This window comes from Canis lupus, chromosome 16 (genome assembly GCF_011100685.1).
Source record: "Canis lupus familiaris isolate Mischka breed German Shepherd chromosome 16, alternate assembly UU_Cfam_GSD_1.0, whole genome shotgun sequence".
NCBI lineage: Eukaryota > Metazoa > Chordata > Mammalia > Carnivora > Canidae > Canis > Canis lupus.
In genome coordinates, this window is record NC_049237.1 from 12851336 (window position 1) to 12870637 (window position 19302).

Consider the following 19302-nt stretch of genomic DNA (forward strand, 5'->3'; position numbering starts at 1 on the left):
AGAAAAAGAAGAGTGGCCAAAAAGGAAATATGTGGGTACTAAGAGAAAAGGAAAAGAGGGAAAATAGTAATAAAATAATAGAAGTATCCAGGCGTAATTTGTATATTCTGAAAGAATATTAACATCAGAATGATTTTTAAAAAAGACCACAGCAATACTACTATGAATAAATATAAGCTAGCAGCATTTTTAAAAGCAGTTGCATATGATCAAGCTGTTTTCAGAGCTCAAAAGTCCCGGCTCGTTTTGTGACCCAACCATTTTATCCTTTCCTACCTCCTCCGTGATGGTTTTAATCCCAGAAAGATCTTCCCTTTCCAGCTCTTCAGCTGAGGAGCTTGCTTCCCTTGCGCTTCTGTGCCATGAAGCCAAGTATTCCAGAATTCCCCTGCAGCCCCCAAACCCAAAATGACTACCAGAAAAGGGGAAGCGGGCTCTTTTTGTCCTTGCTTTGTTTACAGAGCTGTCAGTGGTTAGTTAAACTCGGCCTGGAATCTGGCATTTAAGGCCTGCTTGAAGATTGTTTCCTGTGTGGAGCGGGAGGCCTCCACTTCCTCTGGAATCCTAGACTCTCCGCTGCACTCAGATCACAAAAAATATTTTCCAGCCCTTTCTGTGCACATGAGACGAGCCATTTGCCCTGCATAGGAAAATAAGGAACTGTGCAAAACCTAAAGCCATCACCTAGTGACATCTTTGTTGCAAGGGGCAAAAAACAAAACTGAGATTTTGAAGCCAAGCTCAGAAAGCTTCTTATATAAATTGTCAGATTCTTTTATTCTCAAGCATTTTTCCCCTTAAAAAACTCACAAAAACAAAAATAAAATCTCTGCCAATAAAAACACAACTATACAATGTTTGCATTTTCCCCCCTCTCTTATCCCTTAGGGTATTATTTATACTGCTTATAAATCTTCTAGAAATTCAAATTTTGGTGTTTATTGGGAATTTTAAAATCTGAAGGTGTTTTTCTGTCTTACTCGTACCAAGAGTACTTTTTTAAAAAAATATTTATTTATTTATTTATGATAGACATAGAGAGAGAGAAAAAGAGAGAGGCAGAGACACAGGAGGAGGGAGAAGCAGGCTCCACGCAGGGAGCCCAACGGGGGACTCGATCCCAGGACTCCAGGATCGCGCCCCAGGCCAAAGGCAGGCACTAAACCGCTGAGCCACCCAGGGATCCCCCAAGAGTACTTTCTAAGTACTTTGCTGGTTGGGAAGAAAAGAATCCATTTTCCTTTACCATCTCATCAACCATAAATGTCTCTTTGTCCTCCAGTTTGATCTCCCCTTAGTTATGAGAATGGAAAAAAAAGTGATTTGAGCATCTCTTAAGAGGTTGTGGAGGCTGGGGTGTGTGTGGAGGTGTCTTTCACCCTGGGGTGGGCTCTTGTTCTGAGCACAGTGCAGGGTGAGACCGTCCCTGTGGACAGTGGGGCTGAACTTGGGGATTTGAATGCTAGGTGTGGTGAGAGACTAAACTCTTCTGGTCTCTTTCTTCAGTGCAGTCTTTTGTTGTAGATGAACCACTTTGCAAATAACTATAGCAACGGCAAACAGAAATGGGAGAGAGAGGTCCGTCTGTAAGTAAACAATCTCACTTTTCTGAATTTATCCAAGTAGCTTGAAAAGCATCCTCTAAAGCCTGTGCTCCTCCCTCACGCAAGCTAAGCAGTCGTGCATGCTGCTTTGTTAGTAGAGTTCCTTAGCCTGCACCTCTGGAGGAGGTGCTAATAAGCAGCGACGAACAGGCTGGAGATGCACAGGGTTGGCCAAGCCCAGCAGTGTCCTGGAGCACTCACTCAGTAAGCTGCCCATCCTCACTCATTGGCTCTCTCCCCACCCAAATTCTTTTTCTGCTATCCATTCTCTCCACCTACTCCTCACCTTTTATTACTTACTTGGGCACTATTTTTTTTTTCTTTCCCAACCACAGAAAAAGTCCATCTGTCTATGAATTACTCATTTGGAGGCTGCTGAGTATATACGTGGCGCACTAGAGGTAGGGGGTGGTGGTCAGTGTATGATGCATCTACACAACTTTTCTGGGTTGCAGTTTATGGACATGTAGTGAGTGTATCTGAGGGAGAGAACACACATTTATGTACTGTGTGGTATGACTCTGCTTTGGGTGTATGAGATGGCACAGGGAAGGGAAGGTGTAGATTTATGGAAGAGGTTCTCAGTTGGTCTCCCACCAGGATGGGGCTAGAGGTCTTCCTTAATCATCACACTCCCCTACCACAGAGCTCCTCTGAACTTCTCTGGCACTGTCCTATTAAGGGGAGTCATGTACGGGTAGAACTGTAAGTGGTCTTTTCCCTTTTTTGGGGGGCAGTGGCTTCCATGTCCCCAGCTCCTAATCTCTCCTTTCTTTCCCTAACTTCAGTCAGTGATGAATTCCTTCCAGCAACATTGATTGGGAAACAAACTTCTCAACCAATGAAGTGATGAAGTGTCAAAGCAAAGAGATTTGTATAAACCATGGAGCTCTAGAGGGACACAAATGGACAGGTTAGTCTGAAAGAGAATTGTAGTCTGAGGAAGGTATGTACCCATGGATGTGACAGATGGGTTCTTGAAAGTTTTATGAAAAAAAGTGTAAATTTTTATATTGTAGGAGAGGATTATTGTCATGCTAATAAAAGAACTCTGACATGACTTCTGTGTAAAGGGTAAAAAACTCCTTACAAAGGCAGATGAGTCATTACCTACTGATATATCTTTTCAATATGGGCCCCCAAAACACTAGATTTTCTTAAGACAGAGCACATGCTGCTGTAATTAAATAATAAGTCAGTGTTACAGATTCCAAATCAGTTGACACACAGTGTCTTCTTTTGGTAATGACACCACAAAACCGAGTCAAGGGCAGGAGAACTTTGTGAGCAGATAGGTTTCTAGTCCACCACTCAGTTATTAGGGGGAGAAGCCAGAGGAGCTAAGTCCTGTCTACATTCAAATCATCAAAAACTGAATAGCAAATTGGTTAGGGAAAGTCTTTGGGAACTTTGGGCCATGCTACTACTCATCTTGGAATACACCAAGAATAAAATCTACTGTGTTAGGGACACTGGATAAGTTAATGCAGCTTCTGAAAGTCACTAACGTTTGTTGAATATGTACAATGTGTTGGGTTATTTTTTCTTAATGTTTTTTAAAAAATTAATTGGGTGTTATTTCTTAGTTTCAACTTTAAAGACAAGATGAATAGACTTCACCCCTGCCCACAGTTTCTTCTGTGTTTGCACTGAATTGTATAATCCCTTCCCCCTAAAAAAATATATTGAAGATCTAACCCCTCAGAATGTGATCTTATTTGGAAATAGTGCCTTTGTATATGTAAGTCAAGTTATAATGAGGCTATTAGAATGGGCCCTAATCTGAAATTGCTGGTGCTCTCATGAAAAGGAGGAAATTTGGACACAGAAGCAGACATACATAAAGAGAAGATCATGTGAAGACATAAGGAGAATGCCTGAGGTGGGGGGTTAAGGGATGCCTGAATGACCAGAGCTAGGAGAGAGAGAGATGGACTAGATCCTTCCTTCGGGTCTTCAGAAGGAGCCCTGCTGACACCTTGATTTTGGACATCTAGCTTCTAGAACTGTGAGAAAATGCTTCTGTTGTTCTAAACCCCAAAGTTTGCAGTACTTTGTCATGGCAGCCCTGGAAAACTAATATAGCCTAATTAACATCTTGTAGCAGTGCGGTACATTTGTTGCAATGATGAACCAATACAAATCATCAAATCATCACAAACTGAATAGCAAATGAAAACCAATTCTGATGAACCAATACTGATGCATTATTGTTAACTAAAGTCCATAAATTACATTAGGTTTCACACTTGATGTTGTATATTCTATGAGTTTGGCCAAGTGCATAATATCATGTATCAGCCATTGTAGTATTAGAATAGTTTCCCTGCCTTAAACAGCCCCTGTTCTCCATCTAATCATCCTTCCCTCTCTCCTCTGCCTCAACTGTTGGCAACCATTGATCCTTTTACTGTTTCTATAATAACTTTGCCTTTTCCAGAATGTCATATAGTTGAAATCATACAGCAGATAGCCTTTTCAGACTCGCTTCTTGCCCTTAGCAATATGCATTTAAGTTTCCTTCATGTCTTTCTGTGGCTTGATAGCTTTATTGGGCCATTTAAAACTATGCTGAATTATTTTATCTACATAATAAACCTGCAAAGTAGCTATTAAAATCCCCATTTTACTAGAATTTCAAAGTTTATGCTCTTAATCATTATGATATTCTTGAACTAATCCACTATTGCCCTGTACGAATTATTTTCCCTTTCAGGAAACATGTGAGAATGCCCCCAGGAAAGTTCTGAGAAGACCATTGTCAATGATCTCTGGTCTAATTCATTGGATCATATAAACTTAGGTAAGAAGTGATCTTAAAAATTACCCATGCCTCTTCAATTGTATATCCATTTGGTTTAAATAATAGAATTATCATGTCTCAGAGATCTCAATTAAATTAAACTTTGCAAATATTAATTAAGCCTCTATTATTTTATTGTTACTTCTTTGTAAGATTCATAAACCAGGATGCTCAGATTCTGGCCAGCATCACTGAATACTTTTCTTTGTGATGTTGGAGTTTCTTCTCTTGCATTGCATCTTCCTTATTATACACCTTCTTTTCTGACCACTATACCCTCGTCCCCGACATAACTGGTTCTCTTTTAGTGCAAGAAACCCTAGTCTTTCAACACTCATAACCATTTTTAAATCCTTTCTGACTAGTCACCATTATTTACTCATTGTAAATTTCATGGTTCAACTCATTCAGTGAAGTCCCACCAAAAAACATTTATACCATCAACACACAATAAACATTTACTGAGCATTTACTATGGTGCCAAGTTCTGTTCCACACACTGGGGATATGATATGACAGTAAACAAGATTATAATGGTCCCTGTCCTCCTGGAGTTTGTATTTCAGACTTTCTTGCTTCTTCAAACTTCTACAAGGTCTATCATACTCCTCTTCAATTTCAAATCACAACTATCATCTGGTTTCTGGATTTTGTTCTCAAGATTCAGGGCTTTGTGGGAGAAAGTCAGGAACCATGTTTTGTCTATCCCAAAGGTTTGTGTTAATTTCAGCTGGGTGATTACTGTGGTTCAGTGATGCTTCCCTTCATCCTACATGTACTGGGTGATTCCTTGGTGTCACATATTCCAACAGATTCCTCACCTCAGCAGATTCCTCAATCTTCACTCACCTCAGTCCTTCAAATGTCTTTCGCCAAAAACCCTTGGTAAACAGTGACCTGACCTCACACTTGGGAATCTGTGAAGTGAGGTGGTTGGACTAGCTAATGTTCAGGGTTTTATCCTGCTCTATATGATACTATGATTTCCTACCTGCTTTCTCATCCAGCAAAGATGGATGCATCAAACATGGTATATTCATGTTTCCTCCTTTCCAGGTCTAAATGCTATCTAAGTACATTCTCTTCTAATTCTCTAATTTAGAAAGCATTAGCCTTCCTTTCAAGCACATCATCCCATGGCATCCCAGATAAAAATATTTTATTGCTTCTCAACCTCATCATTCAATTTTCTCTCTCTGAACTTTTATTTGTTTTTTAAATATTTTATTTATCCATTCATGAGAGACACACAGAGAGAGAGACAGAGACATAGGCAGAGGGAGAAGTAAGCTCCCTGTGGGGTGCCCAATATGGGACTCGATCCCAGGACCCTGGGACCACAACCCGAGCCAAAGGCAGACGCTCAAGCACCGAGCCACCCAAGCGCCCCTCTCTCTGCATTTTTAATTCGTACATTGCATTCATCTGGAACCGGCTCCCTATCCTTTTCAATGTCCATTTCTCTATTCAGTCCTGAATTCCTGGCTCAAATTTTCCCTTTTCCTGGGGACTCTAGCTTACAAGTAATTATCTCTTTCCTCAAATATGTATCATTCATTTTGGTAACTAATATATGTACTGCTTTGCCACAGCTCAATTGTTCGAACTAGTATTTACTTATTTTATTCATATGATATTTTCTATATATTTTCATTTTTAAGGCCATTTATGAAAAGATAACCACTGCTTTAAAAAAATCTCTTTACCATTGGGATGTAGTAGGCACTCAGGAATCATAGCTGATTTGAACTGCTAGATTTTTATTCTAGATTTTTACCATTCGGAGTATGGAAAATATAACTCAAGCTGATTCATCTCTGTATTTTATTGACTGATCAGTGTTTACAAAGTGAATTAAAGACATTGGTAATAGACTATATATGAATCTCAAAAGTTATATAAACCCACATTTGCAGTAGTTACACAGTAAATCTGGCAGTGTTTTCTTTCTGACTGTAGAAAATGAACTTTTGTCCTTTTTAAAAAAATTCAATTTATCAACCTGCTTTGCTCTTTTCTGAACAGAATGGTTCATTTGGGACTCAAAAACCAAATAAACACATGGATTGTAACATACAGTTTGGACTTAACTTTAGCTCAACCTTCACCATCTTGTTCCAAAAGTCTGTGCTACTTAAGAGAGAAAAATACATGCAATCACCAAGGCACATTTGTCAAGACCAGCAACACAGAAATAAGAATGAATGGGATCAATCGGAGTAGCTGTGCCTTCTCAAGTTGTTTCTTTTCTCCAGTCAGCAGAACCCAGAACACAAAACCATGCTAAGAACAGGCTAACAGGTTGTGGCTTGTTTTTTTCTCTCCATTCCTGCTCAGTCTTTTATCATTACTTTTTCTCTATTTGTATTTCTCCATTTGCAAAACACTGACAGACTTAATGTGACTATGATCTTTGCAGCCTCTCTTCACCTTAGCAATAGTGGGTGGTTTGGGCATTTTAGATTTCTGAAGTGATGGTGTTTATATACACTGACTCCAACACTTGGGAAGACGACACATTTAGGGACTTCAGGTTGCATCTTAGTGTGATCACAAATGCTACTGCTTTATTTTGAACACTTCATATTGCTCAAATTCTATGGCAATCATTGTTTAACCCTCAGGTAAGAGAAGTAGGTTTACCTCTGTTTAAAGAAAGAAGACTGAGATGTATAGATCTTTGGCACCAGCTCCTGAACCACAGCAAATCAGTGGAAAACCACCACTGGTATTTAGAATAAACTCTACACCATTCTGAGAAGAGCAAGGAGAAATGAAAATTTGGACCAATTACTTCTGTGCCCTCTTCCCTCAGAGTTTACAGTACTTTATCTCAGCAAACTCAAGGAAACTACCCTGAAAGACACAGGTTAATACCAAATCAGAACAGGCATGTGGCCACTTCTTCTTTTGGCCCCTAGAGAAAAGTAAAAGGCATAGGCATGAATGCTAAGGCAAAGATGGAAAGTCTCTGCCAGCCTGTGTCTGTGTGAGAACAAAAAGGTGCATGGCTTTGCCAGAAGAAACATATAAATGTGTTTTCTCTAAATGTATGCCTGATAACAGAGGCTAATTCTGATATATAAGGGTGGGGGTCCTTCCCCCAACAGAACTGCCCAACAATAGGTAGGGCTGCTGAGAAAGTGTGAACCCCTATTATTGAAAAGAGTCAGGTAGAGGAGAATTTTCCATTTATTTAAGGCTGTAGTGAAAGATAGTTTTTAAGATTCTATGGCTGTACTGTCCAATATGGTAGCCACTAATCACTTGGGGCAATTTAAGTGAAACATAATTAAAATTAAATAAAATGAAGAATTTTGTTTCTCAGCTTTACTAGCTCCATCAAGTGCTCTGTGGCTACCATATAAGGCAATGCATACAGCATCTTCAGCACCACAGAAAATTCTATTGGAGGGCCCTGCTGGAAGGCCTTCCAACCCCCCACATGAAATGACTGTACTGTGTGAAGTCATGTTATGCAGTTCAGAGGTAAGATGGTGTAAAAGACATGGCAGCTTCTGGAAGCCTACCTGTGCTCTTTTAATTCCCTGATGAGTAACATCTCTGTTCTCGTGTGGAGGGTCATTAGATCAGACAATCTCACTATGAGCACTTGCTACTGAATGAGTAAAATGTTCAGCACAGGCAGGAACGGAGACATTGTCTGAACAGAGGTCACACTTCAAATTGTATAACAGGGACCATGAGCATTTTATCTGGAACGCAAGACCAGAACTCATAGGTCTTTACCAATGATAAACATGGTATGAAGATCATCATATTTTACACAATAGTAGTTTTACTTGCATGACCCTTTGGCCTTTCTGGTCTCCTAAGCTATAAAAATATCCACAACCCAGGAGTATGCTCTTTGTGTTTGGTTTTCCAACTAACATTTCCCATTTAGTGATCAAAACTAGATCCAGGGGCACCTGGGTGGCTCAGCTGGTTAACTGACTCTTGATTTTGGTTCAGGTGATGATCTCAGGGTCATGAGATCAAGTCCCATGTTGGGCTCCACGCTGGGCATGGATCCTGCTTAAGATCTCAATCTCTCTCTCTCTCTCTTTCTCCCTTACTTCCCCTAACCCGTCTCTCTCTAAAAACCACCACCACCACCTATATCCAGAGCCTTAGCCAGCTATCTTGTTGATACAGGGTGTAGCAAGGTGAGAGAGTTTAGATGGTAAAATATAAATCCAATTACATTGCTGGAGATAATTAAAAATTACGTGCTAGAGGTGCTTTGCTAGTGGTAACAATTTTATACACGAAGGACTTGCTTTATTAATTGGGGACTAATCATTCCCTAGTGAATTTTTCAACTTCTATTCATCATGATCCTCAAGTGCATCTATTGTGTTCTAGAATTATGAAGCAAGTTAGAGACTATCTTCTAGCAGTTTATAATCTTAAATGAAAAGCAACCAAACCAAGGGACATTATCCATGATATCCCTTGGACATAATAAATATACAATTTAAACATATAAAGCTACATAGAAGTTAAATAATAAATTGAGAAGTGCCTAGACTGCTTCCTCTTTCCTTTTGCATGAATCACGTAGATGGTAGTTCCCCTCATTTGCTAGTTTGGAGAGTTCTGGACTTTTCTTCATGTAAGAAACGGCTCACAGTACAGGCTTAAGGCTAGCATAAGACTACAGGGTCCCTGAACCACTCACTCACTGACATGGGTTTGTACGGATACTCATATTATATTTCTATTGGAGTGCTTAGTCTATAGCTTGTATTTAAATTAGCAAGTATACACCTGTCTCTCCTAGAAGATGGTAAGTTCCTTGAGGTTATTACTCATTTTTGTGATCCTTCGACGTTGTACTTGAGGGGTCTGTCAAATAGTCCCTTAACTGACTATTTTTTTCTTATAGTCAGCAAAGTTGAATACTTGTTGAACTGAAATGGATTCCAGGGCATTTCTTTCATTGCACTTAATTGGTAAACAGAGGAACTTGGCTGAGACATTTTCAAAAGGCCATGCCTCTAGGAGAGTTTTTAGTACTACCTTGGGGGTGGTGGTGGTTCACTATGGAGCTCTATTTTATAATGCGATTTGTAGCTGTAGCTGTTTTCCTCTAGTGGGAAAGAACCCTGTCTTAGAAAGACATTCTGGTTTCAGGAAGAGGAGTACTAGGCCTTTGTAACTCAGGGGATAGGCTAGTTCTGGGGTGTTCAAAGAAAAAGAAGGACAAAGAAGACATATGATGAATAAGAAAAGAAGAGAATCAGGGTTGGGCTGAAACTTTCCAAATTGCCAAGGCCTTTGGAGATTCCTTGCCACTCCTCCATCATAATTAGAAAACACTGACATTCAGAGCTGATTTAAATGCTTCCATCAGTCTAAAAAAAAAAAAAAAAGTGTTGCCTGATTTTGCTCTCTAACCATGCTCAGTAATTAGAAACATAAGGCACTGTTCTGGATGTTGGCTTGGGAACCCACCCCTCCCAAGCCTGGTGTCATTACCCATTGGCTATAGGACTTTTATCTTTTCTCACCATCTCTCTCAGGAGCCCTAGTGCGGGTCACAGGAAGAGTGTGAGGTTGCCACGGGCATTCCTGGAAAAACCTGGAGACCTCTGGCGCCACCTCAAACTCTGAAACACACGGAAGAGACTCATTTTGCCTACCCACTTCCCTGCTGGAGCTCTATAAATCTGTACTGCCTTTGGAAGGCAGTAGTTCATATGTGGTAAGATAGGTATCCAAACCAGAAGAGTCAAAGGGAGGACCTTGGTGACGAGCAGCTTGAAAGGACATCCTGGTTGGCTTCGGAGAACAAGAAAGCTTTCCTGACAGCTGATTCAGGCGTTCTTCACCCTCTTGCTGGAAAACCTGTACTTTGCAAAAAAGCAGGAGTAGAACCCAATCTGAGAAGCAGCAGCAGTCGGTTTTTAATCCTGACACAATCCACAAGAAAGAAAAATACTTGTAATCAGGGACTTGAACTCAACAGGCACCTAGCCTGTCCAATCAAAACATGTGGCAACCACCTGGTAAGTAAGCATCTTGCAAAAAATGATACCTTCTTGTTTTGCTACCTTCTTTGAAGTCTCTTTGGAGCACGTGTGCATTTCCCAGGTTTTCACACTCAAACAACGCTGTCCACACTAGGTATAAAGATGACTAAGCAGTTTTGTATTAAGTGACCAAAGCAAATCCTGCCAATTTTAGAATAATTAAGTTTCTGCCGTCTAATATAAACAGTTCCAAGAACTACATGCAGCCTACCAAAAGTATATATTACAAGTAGTCAGCACCGTGGCCAGCTGGCAGACGGCTCAACCCAGTAAAGTAGAATTGTTCAGAATTCAGAGTATTATTTTTCTTTTCTCCCATTATTTTTTCTGCATCCGACTTTGTTTCTTTGGGAATGTTTTCAAGTATACAAAGCAAAAAACTGTTGTGGAATTGCACCTTCTATAAACGAATGAGCATTTCTCTTGAGATCCTCTGGAACACACAAATCATTCCCATGTCAGTCCCGTCAACACAGACAGCCAAAGCAAAATGGAGCCAGTGAATCTACTTTGTTCCTACTCAAGTTAGAGTATTCCTATTTTGCTTGACCATAAGAAAGGTCTACAGTGACCACCAGACAAGCGAATATGCATATTAAACCTCCACGTCCACTGGGCACCAAAAGTATCTTCTTTCTGACCACAGATCTTTAACTGCCTTTACCAAGTGGCTTGGTGGGCCAGAATTTTCTGAAGTCAGAGACTCAAGACCACCAGGAATGAGTTAACTATTTAAGAGGAAAAAAAAATCTTAAACTATTGCCATGTGCTATGACATTAATCCTGGCCAGCTCTAATGGCAGATGTGGCTCAACAACATCAACTCAAGAAAATAGAGATGGTGGGCAGCCCTGGTGGCACAGCGGTTTAGCACTGCCTGCAGCTTGGGTGTGATACTAGAGACCTGGGATCGAGTCCCAGGTCGGGCTCCCTGCATGGAACCTGCTTCTCCCTCTGCCTGTGTCTCTCCCTCTCTATCGCTCATAAATAAATAAATTTAAAAAAAAAGAAAATAGAGATGGTTAGACTAACCCATTCCACCATGACCTTCAAATGAGTGTGGCCGTGTCATCACACAAAAGGTCTCTGCATTTTCAACTGCATTATAAGCCCTATTGTCTTCTTCACTGTGATTAAATTCATACATAAGCAAAAGTGGTTAAGGCTCTACAGCCATTATCACAATGAAAATGTCAGGAGGACTATTCAACAAATATTGTGAAGAAATATTCATGTACTAGCCACCTTGCTTAGTGTGGCATATAGCTGTGAAAACAACGACTCTACCCTTGCTGGGCTTATAGTCTGATGGTGGAGACAGGCCATAAATAAATAAAATACAAATTGGAATAAAGTTAGAAAGGAAAAACACGGTGCTGCAAGAGAGAGCGACAGGAGTGACCTAATGCTTTTCTTTGGGCTAGAACAGGACATAGGCAGTGAAAGCTTTTTCAAACTGGAATGATGATAATACCCATACAGTCATGCATTCAAAAAGAGAACATGAGTCTATAAGACCAGAGTTTATATTCATTAAACAAATACATATATACAGACATCTCTTTTGCATCAGACATTCACTCTTCCAGGTGCTGATAAATCAAGCTTTTCTCTACTCTCTCCTAAAGAAGTGGGTGAGGAGTAAAGTAGCTAGTCAGGTTTGAGGGATGGTGAACTATTCTCACCCCTTCTTTCCCACCTCAGGTCCTGTGTAAGTAATATAAAAATAATGATATATCAGATGCTTTCTGCCACAATTTATATAGAGAATCCACTTAAGATATTAACTTCACATGGCTAATGTAGGAGGCATGAATGAGGGCATCTTTCTGGAAACCATCCAGCTCAGTGACCTCTGACAAGAAAAGCACACTTCCCTACCACCATTAAGCCAAAAATTTGCTGATTGAAACGAAGCTGGTCCACTTTGTTTTGTCAAATTTGTTTCACAATTCCAAGAAATGAACAGGCCATAATAGATTTACCCCAGTGACACAATGTCTCACAACCAGCTTTTCCCCTTTGAATACCACAAACAGATCTTTTATTTGTTGACATACAGCCCCTGGACATCCGTGAAAACAAGATGTTCTCTCGCTGCTTTTTAAGTTAAATGGATTTAAGTCAGGGTCTCAGCCGAATTTCAAAAACAGATGTTACATAGCAGAACAGCCGAGTAGACCCCAGCAATGAGAGGCTATTACACTTGAATTTGAATATTCTTTGTTAGCAGGAGGAGCAATTAAAGCTGCCCTCAGCTGGAAACTGGAGCAACCCAAGTTTACTACTGTCTCCACTCAGTGATTGCCTGTGGGGCTGGGAAGCTGCTGGGCAGGTAGGATTCCTGGTCCAGGGGATAAGCAGGTGAGAGATGATGACTGCGGGGTCTAAATGCCTTGGTTTTTGAGGGGGCTAGGAGGAAGAATGACCTGCCTCCTACATGCCACCATCCTGCCTCTCTGTGAGCCCCAGAGGCCTTCCATGAAGTGGCTTCCCTACACCCTTCACGTGCCTCCACTCCCAACCCCATCCTCAACATGAAAACACAACTCGTAGCTACCTCCTCAACAAAGGTAGGAGCTGTTTCCTGTCCAGAGGATTGGCCTGCTCCGTTTTAGGGTAAGCTCATATTTGACGTTTATTTATGAAGTAAAGATGAATCTCCTATTTATGTTCATTTGTGTTTTGGCAAACTGATTTATTATTTCACTTAAGTGAGGTTTACTTTAGAAAATTAGCTGAATTCATTCTAAAGTCTTAAAAAATAAAATACAGTACTTCACACTTTGACGATTTATTTTTAAAATTTAATTAGCTTTCAACATGAAGATCAATCATCTAAGTTTATCCATTTGTGTCTGTCTCAGGGAAGAGCCACATTTGTGGAATCTGAAGATTATTTGGGAGGCCTTCTTTAAGAAAGAAAATACAGTATTCAATGTAAAAAAGTCGGCAGAAGGGTTGTGATAGAGACATGTTTAAGGGTTTCAGCTCCATTGGTTCTTTTTAATTTTATTTTTAAAATTTATTTGTCAGAGAGAGAGAGAGAGTGCACACATGCAAGCATTGGAAACAGCAGGCAGAGGGAGAAGCAGGCTTCCTGTCAAGCAAGTAGTCCAATGCAAGACACGATCCCAGAACCCTGGAATCATGACCCAAGCTGAAGGCAGATGCTCAACTGACTAAGCCACCCAATGGTGTCCTAGCTCCACTGGTTTCATGGTAGGTCTGCTATGGATTTCTCACCTTAGGGTCTTTTGAGCATTCCATAAAAATGTTGCAGTACTCTCACTTTGCTTTTAATTTTTTATTACTTTGAAACTACAATTATGTCCTCCTTTAAAAAAATGCTTCCTGAAAACCAGAATTTAGGAAACAAATAATGCTGGGCACAATTATGCATCATTTTTCAAAGCGGTTCACAGAAAAGTAGAATTACAGTTACAACTGCCGCATTGCTATGTTTTGCCTGTAAACCACATAATTAAGTATGACAGGTGGACGAGAGGGCAGAGAAATTTAAAATATTATGACTCTTTGCCAAGATGGGGCCAATGAAAAACAAACAAAAGTACTGGAAATCACATTTACATCAATGAACACATTATTAGATTCACTAAATTTCCCATTGCATCGAATAAAAAAAAAATAGTCTGTCTTATAGGAGAGAATAAAGGAACACTAGAATTACTCATGTAGCCCAGATCTGACAGCACCTGAGATGGAGAGGGTCCAATTCAATGTACTACAGAAATAGTGAATTAATGAATGATTGAAAATGCATGTTTGAGGGACAAGAAGGAGGACGGATGGTGCTAACAGGGGTCACAAGCCTCCTCCTATCCTCAGGGCAGGTAACTCAATCCCCAGAAACTCTCATTATAACAAACGTCTTCAATGTTTACGCATTGCGTAAGTCTGTGAGGGAATCATACTCACAATCATGAGTATAATAGACTTCTGGAAGGACTTCTTTGAAGAACGTGGAGAAAATGCTTGTAGAAGAGCTCCTTTCTTTACTCCCACCCTGTGTGTGTATCCGCACCCCCTCTGCATCCTCTGGGTGTGACAAACACACTGTCCCTGGACTGACGATGCCCCCTTCTGTGATGTATCCTTTTTGGCCATTAAATAACAGGACTCAATATTAATGTTGGCCTTCTCCATCCCTTTATAAAAAAGTGTTTTCAGCCAAAGATATTAAACTAGTCGACTGCTCTTTTCTCCTGTCAGAGAAACAGCCAGCATCCTGAAAATCACAGCTCATTTGTACCACATTGGCGTGAATATTCAGACTCCATTTGTCTCCAGCTCTTAAATGCTGGTGTTAGAGTGAATGATAGACATTTTGTTTTGAATTAGCAAAAAGGAGGAGGGAAAAAGGGTCCAAGTAATAATTTTGGCCTAAAATATCTGTTTCATGGAATGCAGCTCTGCCTTTTCCTTAGTAAAAGTCGATTTAAAAAAATATATAGATTTAATTTGGCATTAAGTTGGCCCTGGGATGTAGAGAATCGTAGGAAAGAAACTGTTTCAGATGTCCCCTTCAACTGAGTGTTTGTTCTACGTAAATCCTCTTGGAGTATGGCTGCACGTAGTACAAGATGTTCACAAGCTCATTTTGTTAAACATCCCAAAGCAGAGTTCAGAAGCAGCTGAGTCTGTGTCCTTGAACTATAAAAATCCACTCATAGTTAGAGACCCAGGTAAGACTTTTGATCATTTTGGTTGGAAGCTATTCAATAGCACAATCATTCTTTTTCCCTATATTCATGCCCATTGGAACCAAAGTCTAGAAAGGAGTTCTAGAAGAGACTTTCTTCCAGAACAAGCTTCTGGCATCACTGTCTATTTTTTCTCCTCGCCCTCTGTGGTGCTCATCTTGGCTTGTCCACACTGGCACAACTAACCTCTACCAACAGCTGTGCTGGGCAGGAATTCATGCTTCCACAGAGGTACCTCTGAAAGCAAGGTGCAATTCCTTGGCCTAGAAAACTCCATCATTTGGCCAAAGTTACAAAATCTGCATATGATGATGCTGGAATGTCCTCTCACGCTGCTTCATATGAAAGTTTCCAGAATGTTAAGAAGGCCATGGGACTGTGTTCTTCCCGTCCTCTCAATTCTTAACCAAACTTGTGCTTATTGTGTATTTTTCTTCCTTATCTCTCGTGACAAGGACCTAAGCGCCGGCTCCTAAAGGTGAGACTTTTGGGAAGGGAATGGATTCAAGATGTTCTCATATAGGAGGCTGGTTCTAGAGCCTCTACCAGAAATCTATAGAAAAGATTCTTAGTGTAAGAAAGACTCCTTCAGATCCCATTGATAACAAGTTTGGGCACATTGAGCTACATAAGAGACTGAACACTTTATTAAAGGTGTCCAGGGAGACTTGTTCTGCAAAACTCAAGCAAAGAGGAAGAAAAAAAAAAAAAAAAAACACTTCTCTTTCCACTCCATCTGGAGCTTCAACTGACTCCAAAAATATTGGCCCACAGTGGTTATAAAATCTTCCATTTATGCTGTTCTAAAGCAAGGGCAAAGCCTTACAACTCAAAGCACTTCTTTTACATGCTCATAGGAAAATCATCTTTCTTTCCAAATGTTGTAGCTGACTGAAATTAATGAAATGCAGTTGGGAGGCACCTATGCTGGCCACTGGCCACCATTCATTTGGAACACCCCATCTAGGCCATTCATAGATTGTAGAGCTATTTTCTCTTGACTCCAAAATATCTCTTTTCTCATGTTATGTAAGCAGCAACTTGAGTAAAAATCACTGAGGTGTCATTGATATTCTGGGTAGCTGCATAAAAATTGGCATATTTTCCTGGCTGCTCAAAGAATACCAAGAGGGAAGTGTGGAAGTGGGTATATGAAGAAAGCTGGCATCTCATAGTTAAAGAAAACAAGTGGGGTTTGCAGAGAAGGAGGAAGTTTCCAGGCTTCAGATAGTCTCTTCCACTACTAATCAGACAATTCAGGGAAAGATTGAGGTTCTGCTAAAAAAGAGAGCAAAGAGAGGAGAGAAAAAGGGAAAAAATTGCAAGAAGAGAATTTAAAAGAAGAAAAGTAATACTTCAAAAATAAAAGAAATGAACAAATATCTTTCCTTCTTTTATTTGTATCAGAGAAAGCAGGAAAAATTAAGGAAACTAGTGCTGGGATAAACATGGCCTTTAGAAATGACATTTGCTTGTGGGGTCTCGAAAGAAGATTGTCATGGCCCATGGCCTCTCCACATTCCACCAGCCCCAATTCTAGCCTGGCTGTGAAACTCTAAAATATTGCCAAAGCCTTCTTAAGAGCACAGGTGGTGGTGGGGGGGGGGGGGGTGCGGGGACTGGCAAGAATCAATGGATTAAGGAAGGAGTTCAGTGCAAAAGTGGTCCATTCCCCTCTACTGAGCCCTTTACTGGCTGTCTAGATAAGATGATGTTTCATGGTACCTGACCCTGAGAAGGATCTACTTTCTGTCTCTCTGGGCATTGAGGAATCTAATCCCACTCCCCTACTGTCCAGTCTGATCAGCTCTGATTGGCTGATGAAGAGAATGGCCACAAAGGAAGGAGTTGATATTTGAGATCCCCATGGCAGAAACTTGGGCAAACACATGCTCATGGGTACAGCTAGTTAGCAAGAGGGTGGCAAAGTTGAGGAGGGCAAGTCCCACAGGAATGGTTTGGGGCATAGCCCCATAGGAGAGGACAGAAGAAGAAATAGAGCCAAATAAATGAGGAGAAAGAAATAGATAGACATACATGTTAGTTGATATACATGTTCTCACAAACCCTCATGAGAAGTAGCATGTGGATTTCTCCTTCATGGAAGGGATTCTTCTGTTATTTGCCAGGAAAATCTTCTGCGTACAATTTCTGGTAGCATTTTGGAAACATTGCTCCTCTATCTTCACACAATCTCACTGGATGACATCCATTGTCATGGTTCTAATTCCTAAGTAGAGGCTATGACTGGGAACATCTCTGTCCCTCACTCTCACCTGAGCTTCAGACTAGCATATGCCCTTGAAGTCCCACAAGTCCTCACACTCAGTAAACCCCAATCTAAACTCATCGTCCTTCCCTCCTATATCCTGGAACAGTGTTCTCATGAGTGATGGGATCTGGGGCAGGCTCATGCTATCTACTCTCTCCTACCTTTTTGAGGAGACAGGTAACTCTCCTGGTGTCAACTAATCATATTTTTATTTTAGCCCCTCTCCAGTCTTATTTCCACATGTTGTGGGTAGAGGGCAGCAAAGGAAGAGAAAGTACCACTGATAATCATCATTTGGAGATAGTCTTGAAGCAAATAAATTGTAGGTTCAGAGGCTACGTCTAATCATCTATGTATTCATCATTCAACAGATATTATTATTAAATGTATTACTATATACAAAACTTCCCTAGTGCTGTGAGGGATGTAAAAGGCACACTCTTTACTTTCAAAACTTATACCAAGTCATTGGAAAATGAGAGCTGTTCACAAAGGACTATACCACACCCCAGCAGAACCAAATATTCTGAGAGTAACATCAATGCTAAGGAAGTTCAGGAGAGAAGAATCAGAGGGAAATGCATCTTCAACAAATGAAAGATCCTCATATTAGAAACAAATGATGATAGGGTGTTATGGATTGAATGGTGGTGTCCCGAATTCATATGCTCAAGTCCTAACCTCCAGTACTTTAGAATGTAACCCATATTGAAGATCAAGTTTTTAAAGAGGTGATTCACTTAAAATGAAATGATTAGGGTGAGCCTTAATCTGATATGACTGGTGTCCTTATCAGAAGAGGAAATGTTGGACAGAGAGAGAGAGAGAAAGAGAAAAACCAAACACATGGACATGCTACAGGATGGCTGTGTGAAGATATGGGGAGAAGACAGTCATCTGCAAACCAAGCAGAGAGGCCTCAGGAGAAGCCAACCCTGCTGACACTTCTATCTCAGACTTCTAGCCTCCAGGACTGTGAGGCAATTTTTGTTGCTTAAGCCATTGGGTCTGCCGTATGTTGCTATAGCAACACAAGCAAACTAATACAGGGTACAAGGGATAAAATCCAGAAACAACAAATGTCTGGGAACCATGCTCAGTTCTTGAAAAACTTGCCCTCCTACTGGTGCCAGCCTGGGCAAAATGGTGAACAAGTGAAGTCTCCTTTGCATTCTCCATCCTCTACCTTCTAAAATCCTCTCTTTCTGCTTCCCAGTAGACCCTCTGCCTGTGGAACCTTCTAGCTGAGGTGGGTTCATGGGAAGTGACAGGTACTTACTGCCCCCCAAATCACCAGTGTCTGTGCAAAGATGAGCTTATTCCCTGCGGAAGACTGACTCATCTATTTTCCTCAAGTCATTAGCATTCTTTGCTGGAAGTGAGGACTTCATTATTATTGATCTGGGACTGTTTTTGCTTAAGATATTATACATGCAGGAAAAAATTAAGGAAAAAAATCAAATTATAAAGCAGAAGAAATAATTCCTTCCAAACTTGATAGTTTAACTGGTAAATAAACTATAAGGAGCATAGCAGAAAGCCTGGCTTCTCACAGTGCATGTTTAGGTGCAAGAATGTAAAAAATTATGCAGAGAGGCTGTATAATTGCTAAGAACAGAGCTTCCTCCTCCCCCTCAATCACATAAATGCTACTCACAGGTAAGTGATCAAATGTCCACTTCTGAGCCTTCTGGTTGATCACCAATTTCTGTAGAATTTGATTGAAGGTTCTTAAAATGTTTTAATGATACCTGGTATAAAACGAGGATGGAAACGTGATTAAGTGGAGTGAATTTTAGTTAATGTAGACTATTTGTTTTAAAATATGTCTTCCTCGGGTACTATTATGAGTTGGGCCTTA

General features: G+C 40.5%; 1 protein-coding gene across 1 annotated transcript in view; it reads right to left on the reverse strand.

Moving 5' to 3' along the window:
- CALD1 (caldesmon 1) overlaps positions 1-19302 on the reverse strand; it is a 188550-nt gene that overhangs the window by 102644 nt on the left and 66604 nt on the right. The window contains 1 exon segment of the mRNA XM_038559477.1: positions 19099-19192. The gene's annotated coding sequence lies outside the window, so the exon portion shown is untranslated.